Source organism: Bidens hawaiensis, unplaced genomic scaffold (genome assembly GCF_021521415.1).
Source record: "Bidens hawaiensis isolate Kalapana, Puna unplaced genomic scaffold, B.hawaiensis_p1.1 tig00032062_1, whole genome shotgun sequence".
Classification (NCBI taxonomy): domain Eukaryota; kingdom Viridiplantae; phylum Streptophyta; class Magnoliopsida; order Asterales; family Asteraceae; genus Bidens; species Bidens hawaiensis.
Genome location: NW_027505235.1, coordinates 31,493 through 41,916, shown reverse-complemented (window position 1 = coordinate 41,916; position 10,424 = coordinate 31,493). Strand labels below are relative to the sequence as shown.

Genomic DNA, 10,424 nt, shown 5'->3' with positions numbered 1-10,424 from the left:
TCTTTTGAAATGAAAATTCCAAGAACATGATAATATCGGCCCAACTACAAGTTCAAATACTCCAACTTTAAGCTCAGGTACTGTTGATATGTAAGTAAATGAAGGTATCGATCTTATTAGCCACTTTTGGTTCATCGAATGTTGAAGCTAGCGTTGGTTTTATCAGTTGCAACCGTAACCGTTGAAAGATGTTTTTCTAAAATGTAGCTACAAAATGGGGGTGATTTTCGATACATTGCGCCACGTCAGCAGAGGGGCCATTTTCATTTTAGGGGTGTAGTGGTTTTGTAGTCCAATCACATCACACACACACACACATATATATATACATATATATATATACTAATATAATAATATTAAACCAAAAAACACACCAAGGCGACAAATACATGTCGCCCCCACCCCCTATCGCCCCTTTTATCACAGCGGGGGGGGGGGGGGGTCTCGCCTTAAATCGCCCCTTGTCGCCCATTATGCTTGGTCTTAGGTGTGCGTTTAAATTTATTATTATGTTTTTGTTCGTTTAAATTATATGAAATACAATATAAAATTTTTTTTGAAGCGTTACCTTTGAAACTTTAGTTTAGATTCGCCGTGCGTTTGGCTAAGAGCAAAGGAGCATCGACGCAGCCCTCCTGACATACGCGGTGGGCTTAATTAAAAGGAAGGGAAAATTCTGAAAATAGTCCAAAATAGGAGAGAGATTTTGAAAATAATTCTTGAAAATTTCAACTTCCATTAATAGTCCCATCAAATCTATCGGAGGCAACGCATTGGGAATCCATCCGATGGATTTCATTACCCACTTATAATTGCCAAGTGTCCCATAACCCACATACCAAGTTGTTTTTCCCTTCAAATTAATCGGTCCAAATCAGTTTAGGTTGAAAACTATCTCCTCTAAAACCATCTCCCAAGCTACCGTTCATGTTGTTTTATCTCTTACGTGAGATTTATAAAAAGTTGAATTTTTTTGTTTTTTGAAATTCATCTTCTCAGATGAATTTCAAGTGAATTTGGTCTTTTGACATAAAACCATATTCATCTTCATCTTCCAGCCATGAACGTAAAACTCACATTCCACCACCACCGTCACTCCACCGCCGGCAAAAACACACCTCAAAAACCACCACCACTCCACCCGTCGGCAAAAACCCACCACCACCACTCCACCCGCCAGCGGCGGGCTTAAATAAATCTGCTATGCGGGTCATGTCGGTAGAAAACTAGAAACAAATTATCTATATAGAAGTAAAGGTATCATGTCGGTGCCATATGACTTTTTTTGAATATTTTATAGTTTTTTTTTTGCCTTTCAAAATATGTTTGTTTTTTTGGTTTTTTAAGTTATGCTTATACCCAACGAACGTAACAATTACTAACTATATTTGTGTCTGTTTGCCGTATATCGCTTGGGTTTTACCAACGTCCATGTTTCAAAGCTCAAGTTTTACCAACGCCCAGACTTCACCGACAATACTCTGATTAACACTTAGGTTTTATCAACGTTAATTCAAAAGAGGTTGACTGTTTTATCTATACCAGTTGACTTAAATTAATATTCGGTTAAAATCTTAGTTTCCATCATCCTAGCCGTTTGATCAGAACATCCACCAAAATTGAGCTGTACTTAACTTGCCACGTGCCGTTCTTTGATTGGCATATCATCATTTTTTTTCGGTTAGGCAAAATACCGGAGAAGGAATAATAATAACCGAATAAGAACAACGATCACGGATCGAAATCCAAAGATTTAGGCATAGGAGAGAGAGTCCAGATAATCAATTAGGTTTTTGTTGTGCGGGTGGTGATTAGGGTTTGGAAGAAGATGGTGAATTCAATGGTGGAAAGAGCAACGAGCAGTATGCTTATTGGACCTGATTGGTCTATGAATACTGAGATTTGCGATATCTGCAATCATGATCCTGCGTACGTTCCTTTTTAATCCTCTTATATTTCCAAATTGCTATCTACTTTTCGATATTCTTCAAGTTTTAGTAGTAGGACTTTAATATTTTAGTGTTTAATTATTTAGGGCAAAATCACTATACAAGTTTTAAGTTAATGAGAAAATTTTTTTAGAGAGTCAACACGTGTTTATCCCTTTTGCCTTTGACAAATTTGGTTTCTTAGTCCCGGAGGCCGTTGACTTTTTGAAGCAGGTCGTGCATAGTAATATATCGGCCCCTAAGAACCAAAACATTGTTTTTAGTAGGATCGGGTTTGCTACCCAAAAGGGGGTTGCGTCGCAGCTTGTTGCCCGTTTACTTGCAACTTCATTGTAATCCTTTGGATGTTTTGCAAAATATATATAAGGAGAAATTTCAGACAAAGAAAAAATATTTTGCAGTTGAATCAGTCAGAAGAGTGTTTAATATAGCATCTGTTTATAGTGATGTAAATTGTGTAATCGATAGAATAAGTGGAAAGAAGCATGGACTATACTAGAAAAAATACGCTGATCTAATGATGTAGAAGATTAAGTACAGACGCAGGAAGACAAAGGGGAAAGTTGAACCCATTGAATTCTGATTATGTCTGCATTCTGATTTGTATGTTCTCAATGACAAGGTATTCTGTATGCACATAACTGGTAGTTTAACTTAGTATATTATTGTAATCTTTAGACTTGCTATTGGTATTATTAAATCTGTAATAATAGGTCAAAATAAGGTCCTCATTGCCGAGGGGATGGACACTATGGAAGAAGTTTATACAATAATGAACAAAAAGGAGTGATATCCGTTGTTGGAGTAAAAAAAATGTCACTTATACTCTATTGACAGTTCTTAGTGTTGCTAGGCTTCCTGGAAACTTCAATTTCTGCAAGATTTTTATTTTATTGATACAGTGGATTTATTATCTGTTCTGATTTAGCAACCCTATCGAATCCTTTACTGCAGCCAATATCCATCATTTTTGAGTCACATAAAACTGTGCACACCACATATACAGGATTTCATTTGAGAAATATAAAACATTATTATGGCTGAATTTTAAATATTATGATCAATAGATACCAATAGATGTATAATCAAAGCCCTTATAGGGCCATTTATGCTTCTTTACTGTAATACTCAACTGTAGCATCGTTTAGATCAGTGCATGCCAATGCATGTATAATCAAGTTTTCCCAGGTCAATTATTGTTGTGTCGGCTCATGTTAGTTTTATTCATGTCTCTTTAAGGTCTATTTAAACTTTATAAATGGTTCTTCTACATTTTGATCTATTTAGGCTTTAGATATTTTGGTTAATTATGTTCTTTTCATGTTGTTAACATACAATCTTTTCACTTTCATTTACTCTTGATTCATAATGGATAAATTTGTTATTCAGGCAAACCAAGGATGTTGTTAAAGGCATAAAAAAACGTCTTCGAAGCAAGAATCCAAAAGCACAGCTTCTTGCGTTAACAGTAAGCACAAAGAAAACTACTTGATTTGTCTATGTAGATTTTTTACCATTCGCTCAACAGTTAGATCCAATCTGTAGTTGCTCTTGAGTCTTGAGGTCCATTATTTTGTTACATTTAAGTTATCTACCGTGTTTAATCACATAAAATTTCTCAACTTTGTTTATGGTGTTTAAGCTATTGAAAACAATGATGAAGAATTGTGGAGATTTTGTCCATATGCATGTAGCTGAGAGAGATGTGCTTCATCAGCTGGTGAAAATAGTTAAAAAAAAAGGTCAGAGTTAGAGCCTGGTTAATTAATTTAACACCGCCTTGTTGAAAATGTTATAAGCATGACATCATTATCTGATAAATTGCAGCCTGATTTTCATGTAAAAGAGAAGATCTTAATTCTAATAGATACTTGGCAAGAAGCTTTTGGAGGGGCAAGAGCAAGGTATCCACAGTACTATGCAGCATACCATGAGTTATTGGTAAGGTTTTTTTTTTTCTGGTTGATTGAGATTACTGTAAAAGAGATGAAAATTATAGTTGATATTATGGTTACAATAGAGGGGAACCCTTAATATATAGGAAACAAACCAGAAGCCTAAATAAATCCTCATAATAAGCTAGTGATAATATGCCCTAATTATGATTAACAATTACTTTTCAGCGTCTGGGGGCAGTATTTCCACAGAGGTCTAACGCACCAGCACCTGTTGTAACAAACTCACACACACAGAGTAGGTTGTCATCATATGCAAATAATGCAGAAAATGGGAATGAAGAATCTGAGTTTCCAACCTTGAGGTATATCGCGTTTCAGTTTCTTGTAAGGAAATTTCATTCGTTTATTTAAGATTCTATTAGCTATCTGGCATATTCTACCATAGTATGCTAAACTTGCTTATCTGTCAGGTTTAGTATATATGTGTGGCTGTATTTTATGATATTCTCATGTTCACATATACACTTTTGGGTATCAAAGAAACCTGTATATCGTTATTCCTTTTGGTTTCAGCCTTTTTTAGGGTGACTTGTCTTATAATATATTTATACAACCAACTTTTTTAACATGGACCTTAGATTAGGTGCCGAATGTCTATATTCAACAGTAATATGATATGCCTGTTTCTATTTTTGACTTTGATAGTCATTTCATTTAGTTATAGTTATTGGTATTGAATTATTAGGGTTTGTTCGTATGCAGCGCATTTGACTTTGGACAAGAGGATTAGGCATGATTTGCTAGACCTGCACCTCTCTGAGGATGCCTTGGAGACGTGGGATTAAGGTTAAGGATTATTAGGGGAAAGATATAATTAGAAATGTGTCTTAGGGCAATAACTTTACCTAATCAGTATTTATTATTATTATTATTATTGCTATTATTATTATTATTATTTTCTTTGTTGGTACTAAATACTACACTATGCTGATATATTATTTTTTATTACTATTATCATTATTTTATTTGTCTATCCATTATTAAAACTGTTATTATTTTTATTATCCACCCATTTGTATATTTATGTAGTTATTTATTTATTTATTAATGTTATTCCCTTTTAATAGCCTTGCTATTTGTGGGATTTTTACTGGGTATGGTGGTCGTTATTGATGTATCTGTATATAGCCCATTCTATGATGTTCTATAATAATTTTCCACCGTTTTCTGTTATTTGCATATTACTAATATTATATTTATTTTAGTATATTATTTAATACTATTTTTCTATTGTTTACTATTTTTATTTATTTATTATTATTGCTTTTTCTATGCTGTTTTAGAGTTCTTGTGTAGAACTCTATGTATCTCTATCCTTTAGGATAGTTGTAAGGTTTGCCTACATCCCACCTTCCCCAGTCCCTACTAATGGCCTTGCAATAGGTGGGACTTTTGACCGGGTATGGTTATTTTTGCTCTATATATAGCCCATGGGTCCGAGATAGGTTTTTCTAAGTTTTATATATTGATGGTTCGCCACTTAGTTAATTCTATTTGTTTCTTGTAGTCTTCTGAACTTAAGTAATGAAACTAATCACCTCTGATAATTATCTGTAACTTAGCTTTTGTGCTGCTCTTAAGATATAGCGTGCATCTACTGTAAAATGTTTATTAAGAGCAGTATTTCAAATGAATTTTTGGTTGTGTTGTTATCATTTATTTATCTATTTGCACAGTGTTTGTGCCATCTAGTACATGGTTGTCTACATTTAAGTAGCTGTAGATTAATTGTCTTATTCTTTGTTTATTTTCGTTTTTACTTTTCAGTTTAACAGAACTCCAGAATGCACGTGGTATAATGGATGTACTTGCAGAAATGCTGACTGCAATCGACCCAGAAAAGAAAGAGGTAAAATAATTAATGACCATATTTTATTTCTAATTGCTTCATAATTGCATGTTTGTTCCTAATTTGGGATGTCAGGGGCTTAAGCAAGAGACTATTGTAGATTTAGTGGAACAGTGCCATGCGTATAAGAAAAGAGTCGTACACCTTGTGAATTCAACTTCGTAAGGCCTTTTTTCGCCACATTTATTGTGCATAATTTCAAGTTATCGCATTTTTCCGCTGAGCTGTATTTTGTTTTACAGGGATGAATCACTATTATGTCAAGGCTTAGCTCTGAATGATGACCTACAACGGGTCCTCACTAAACATGAATCACTTGTTTCCGGAACTTCACAAAAGCCAAAGCCGGAAACTGGTAATCAAACATTGGTACCTGTTGATGCTCCTCTGATTGATACAGGGGACACCAAACAACCTGCTGCTGGGTAATAATCAACCAACATTATATATATATATATATATATATATATATAGGGAAAGGTTAACGTACAATAATCGGTTGTCGTACATTACGTACGCGAGCTTTTTGAACGTCGATTTCAATTTCACTCGGTGGCATAATTGTAAATAACTTAAATTTAATTCTATGATCTAATTCATCAATTGATTCATCGAGCGTCCATCCATATCAATATAATTCAACCGTCGATCAGTATTAAACTAATTTGCAGGTCGATATCAAACTAACTGAGTTATCTAACCCTAAAAATGTTCGTTACTTGCAAATAAAACCTCAAACCCTAATCGGTCATTTTTTTCCAATTAAATAAACAACTGTATCTTGTTTTGGGTGTTGAAGAATGGGAACTGAAACAAAATTTGAGTGTTTCTCATAGTTGAAACTTAATTGGATGTTGAAGTTGAAGAAATATATAAGCCTAATTGTTCATTGTAGTCACTGCATCAATTAAACGTTCAATATAAAAATAAGGGTGTTGAATTTGAACGTTTAAAACAAAATCAATTAAACATTCAACACAAATCAATTAAACTCTCAAACCAAAATCAATAAAACAAAATCAATTGCCTTCAAAAGCAAAATCAGTTAAACGTTCAAAACAAAATAATCGCTTAACGTACATTACGTACGCGACATACGTTCAGCTAAAACGTTCAGTTAAAACGTTCAAACCTTTAAAAGTTCAAGCAAAAACTTAAATGTTCAGCTAAAACGTTCAGCTAATACATTCAGCTAATACATTCAAACCTTTAAAAGTTCAAGCAAAAACTTAAATGTTCAGCTAAACGTTCAAACCTTTAAAAGTTCAAGCAAAAACTTAAACGTTCAGCTAATATATTCAGCTAAACATTCAACACAAATCAATTAAACGTTCAAATCAATTTGAACGTTTAAAACAAAATCAATTAAACGTTCAAATCAATTTGAACGTTTCAAACAAAATCAATTAAACGTTCAACACAAATCAATTAAACGTTCAAATCAAAATCAATTAAAACGTTTAAAACAAAATCAATTACCTTCAAAAACAGAATCAGTTAAACGTTCAAAACAAAATTAATTAAACGTTCAAACCAAAATCAATTATACGTTCTGAACAAATTTACTGTTCTTCATCTTTGTCGTTGTTTATCAGGCTCATTTTCTAAATTGGTTCACGATTTCACAAACCCATACGTTCGCTTTTTAATTTTGATTTGATTTTGTTTCTAAACTTGGTCGGCATTTTGGAGTCGATGTCTGATTTTGGTTAACGATTCATATAAGTGAATCGATTTACGATTTGTCACAAACTTGAATGAAGCGATTAATTAGGTCGAAAATTGAAGTGAAGGAAATTTCAATTTTGCCACCGCGTGGTTTTTGAGATCAACGGTGTATTATGTCGCATACCTATTGTACGGTAACCAATTATTGTATTGGATCCTTTATCTATATATATATATATATATATATATATATTCTTCTCATTAATTCTAATCTGATGTTTAACCATATATTATTTCGATCTGTTGAATGTAGTTCCACCTCTGGTACTAGTATTGGAGCCGAGGCAGAGCTGCTGGCCATTACACCTATCACAGCCTACGAGCCGTCAACAACAACGAAAGTCAACCCAAAGTTTGACCTTTTGAGTGGAGATGACTTTAGCTCCGTAAATTCTCTAGCTATTGTACCAATGGGTGAACCTGAGTCTACTACTCCTGTATCCCAACACAATGCCCTAGCTCTTGTGGACATGCTTACTGTGCAAAGTGCTCCAGCTCCTGTAATACCCAATATGAGCCACAAACACCATTCAACCAAGGATCGATCTACTTCATGGAATGGATATGTCACCTTTACCTCCCGGTAAGTCAACTTTTTATTAATTCTTATTGCTACATACAAAAACGCACGTAGCTCTCCACCAATGAGATTTTTTGAATTATTTTATTTTATTGTTTTTTAACAGGTTTTGTTTTAATAACTTTATTATTTTATTTTAATTAAGAGCGTATTTTGTTTTTCTGTTATAAACTTTAAGATAGGATGTTTTATATAGTTTCAAGTATGCTGTTGCGACGCGCTTATTTTTATCTATAAAAAATATAAATTTTGTTCGAAACTGAGTTGTGAATCTATACAATTAATCGAAGCACAAACGAACATGTCATAAAAGCTGCCTTATGGTTTAGTATTTTTTTTTTTGGTATAGTGTGACGCCGTATACCTTTCTTGGCATTCTAATATTATAATATGGCGTGCTATAAAATTCTGAATATACCGTTTGCGACATGCATATTTATCCGTTTTTAATAACATTTGTACCATGTCGTCATTTTCATAACTGGTAACGATATTTGTTTTTACGATTTTAGATCAACTTAAAACACGAGTTTGTTAATTCTGTTACATAACACAACCTTCATGTAATGAAACTGTTTGTAAATAAACCTTTTTTTATCGTAAACAATACCGAGTGCCACTGCCGTGACAAATCTAGTTGCGTTCAGAATAACATATTCTCGGTTTCGTAAAGTATACCGATGGTACCATCTCGGAAATGAACCGAACCAATTCTAACCAAACAAAGTATGTACCAGTATTATCAAAATCGATGTTGGCATTCGTTTTTATGGTTTTGATCAGTGTAACATATTTTGTTTCTTTTTCAATATAATTTTTTACATTCTGAGTATACTGTTGCACCACGCTAAATTTTATCAACGTTTTGATATAACTTTTGTTCAAATCTAAACCGCCGCAACATGCTGGGATTCCCACTAGTTGACGTTGTACTATAAAAAGCAAGTTTGAAATACGCTGCTCGTATTCTTAGTTTAAGTGATATCACAGGTGCTCCAACAGGCGAAGGACTACCACCACCACCTTGGGAAGCCGAGTCAGCGGATGATAACCAGTTAGAAGGTCCTCATTACTCTCAACCTCAAGGTTTACAAACTAATGATGTGGGACCGAGCATGCACACGCAGCAGCCATTGACAGCTGTCCATCTCCCACCAATGAGCAACCCTGGTTTCTATCCTCAACAAGGGCAACCAATGGTGCCACATGAACCTGGTCCAGTTCACATGTATCCACCTCAGCAAATGATGCAACCTCCCTATGGCTATGCTAACTATGGCTATGGCTACGGATATGGGCAGCAACAGTTTATTGATCAAAGAATGTCGAGGCTGTCGTTGAACAACTCTACAACGGTTTACACCGGTCCGTCCATGGCTAATGCATCGTATGTGCATGTGCCATCTGGTAAGCCTACACACACAGAAGACAAGCTTTTTGGAGACTTAGTTGATTTCTCAAAAGTTAAGCCCAACAAAAGCTAATGATTTATGAGGTATTATCATTTTCTATATACTTGCTTTCTTTGTTTGTTTTCATTTTTCAAGTATTTTTTACTTAAATGTTATTTCCTCTGATTCATGTACATTTCATTAAGAAATATCATACACACAAGTGGAAAACATTATTGATATTTTTTTTAGTTTGTGGAAATAGTTTTGTTGCTGTCACCAGGGTACCTGCCGACAAAGGTAACAAATGTTGAGAATGACTCAAGAATGTTTTAGTGAGAGAAAAACAAGATGTCTTTGTTTGTTGGTTAAAACTTACCTAACAAAACCCCACAAAGCATGTGATTCTGATTAAATTCTAGGTTTAACACACCTATAAAACTTTATATAAACTATTAAATTTCATTCAACATCTTAATCAATTTCTCAAAATATATAGCATAAAACTTAATAAATATGCTATGATCAATCTGATATTATTTTTCAACATAATGATACTATATACTTGATAACACGTAAGGCTATACAAAGCCTAGTTTAAATGTGTAGTTAGATTTATTGCATAGGGTGTAACCTTAAAGGATATGTCAAACGTTGAACTTTTGTCGTGGACACTAACCCAACACTTTCCTTCAAGGTCGGGCGACCACGCAAGCACAAGATTATATATCCTTGTTTAACACATGTAAAAACTGGGTCAAGTTATTCTACAAAAGTAGACAAAAATGAGAAAGATTTATAGCCACATAAAAAAAACCCTTCAAAAAAAATTAAAAATAAATAAATAAAAAATCACAACTCAAAATTTAATAAAAAAAACAAAACATGTATAAACACAAAAAATTTTCCACCGTCTTCCTCGTTCATATTAAAAAAAAAAAACTTGAAAAAGACACAATGTTAAGTGAA

At 33.8% G+C, this 10,424-nt stretch overlaps 1 pseudogene across 1 annotated transcript; it reads left to right on the top strand.

Moving 5' to 3' along the window:
- Positions 1-1,828: 1,828 nt before the first annotated feature.
- LOC143611717 (TOM1-like protein 9) lies at positions 1,829-9,729 on the top strand (annotated as a pseudogene). The gene is made up of 11 exons (XR_013149816.1): positions 1,829-1,929; positions 3,339-3,417; positions 3,592-3,708; positions 3,777-3,890; positions 4,073-4,209; positions 5,675-5,756; positions 5,832-5,917; positions 5,999-6,181; positions 7,738-8,067; positions 8,171-8,175; positions 9,007-9,729. The product of XR_013149816.1 is annotated as a TOM1-like protein 9 (transcript).
- The last annotated feature ends 695 nt before the right edge of the window (positions 9,730-10,424 follow it).